The sequence below is a fragment of the Silene latifolia genome, chromosome 6 (assembly GCF_048544455.1).
Source record: "Silene latifolia isolate original U9 population chromosome 6, ASM4854445v1, whole genome shotgun sequence".
Lineage (NCBI taxonomy): Eukaryota > Viridiplantae > Streptophyta > Magnoliopsida > Caryophyllales > Caryophyllaceae > Silene > Silene latifolia.
The window spans coordinates 53,736,898-53,737,922 of NC_133531.1; the positions used below are offsets into that span (position 1 = coordinate 53,736,898).

At 41.0% G+C, this 1,025-nt stretch overlaps 1 non-coding gene across 1 annotated transcript; it reads left to right on the top strand.

Annotated features, from left to right (window-relative positions):
- Nucleotides 1–550: 550 nt before the first annotated feature.
- LOC141589443 (small nucleolar RNA R71) lies at nucleotides 551–657 on the top strand. Its single transcript, XR_012520381.1, has one exon. It is a non-coding gene; the product is annotated as a small nucleolar RNA R71 (small nucleolar RNA).
- The last annotated feature ends 368 nt before the right edge of the window (nucleotides 658–1,025 follow it).

A 1,025-nucleotide genomic window follows, 5' to 3' on the forward strand; every position in this document is an offset into this window, starting at 1 on the left:
CATGGGAGGTGGGGTGTATGTTGTTTGAGGGTTTTGAACATTTTGGCTTTTATATGAGAGATTTGGATGGAATTTGGTGTTTTCATTGTAATAGTTGGAATAAGGGGTACCACTCTTGTATGCTTGGAAAGCATTCACTTGTTTATTTGTTCCCCTACATTCACTTTGGTCATGTCCCAAAGTTCCACAATTCTCACATATCCCACTTGGGATTGATGAAGATACCGTCATGGCATTAACATGATGCTTTGGTTATTTTGAGGCTTCTTCAAGTCTAGCCATAGCTTTTTCAAACTTCAAATTGATTGTGTCAATGTGAGCACTAAGTTGAGCACCCAATTGAGTAACGGAGTCCACTTCATGCTTTCCTCCTCTAGTAGCCTTGCGAGGTCTACTATATTGTGAGTTATGGACCGCCATTTCCTCAATTTTGTTCCATGTTTGATTGTCATCAACTTTGGTGAACATTCCATTTGATCCCATGTTGAGAATGTTCCTTGAATCTTCATATAGACCGTTCCAAAATTGTTGTACCAAGAACCACTCGCTAAGTCCATGATGAGGACATGAGCGACAAATTCCCTTGAACCGCTCCCAAGCTTCATACAAAGATTCTTCATCCCTTTGCTTAAAACCCGTAATTTGAGCTCTTAGCATGTTAGTCTTTTCCGGTGGGTAGAATTTTTTGTAGAAAGCTAGAGCCAACTTCTTCCAAGAATCAATTCCGAGAGTGGCCTTATCAAGGCCCTTCAACCATTGTTTCGCGGTGCCAATTATAGAAAAAGGAAATAAGACCCATCGAATTTGGTCTTGAGTTACACCGGTTTGAGAAATCGCATCACAATAGTCACAAAAGGTTTCCATATGAGAATGAGGGTCTTCACTAGGCATCCCCCCAAATTGGCTCCTTTCGAATAATTGGATAAAGGCGGATTTGGCAATAAAATTTCCGGTTAGATGTTGTGGTATGGGAGTACCATTGTGTAGGTTCTCCTCGGTGGGTACGGAATGTGATGAAAACTTAG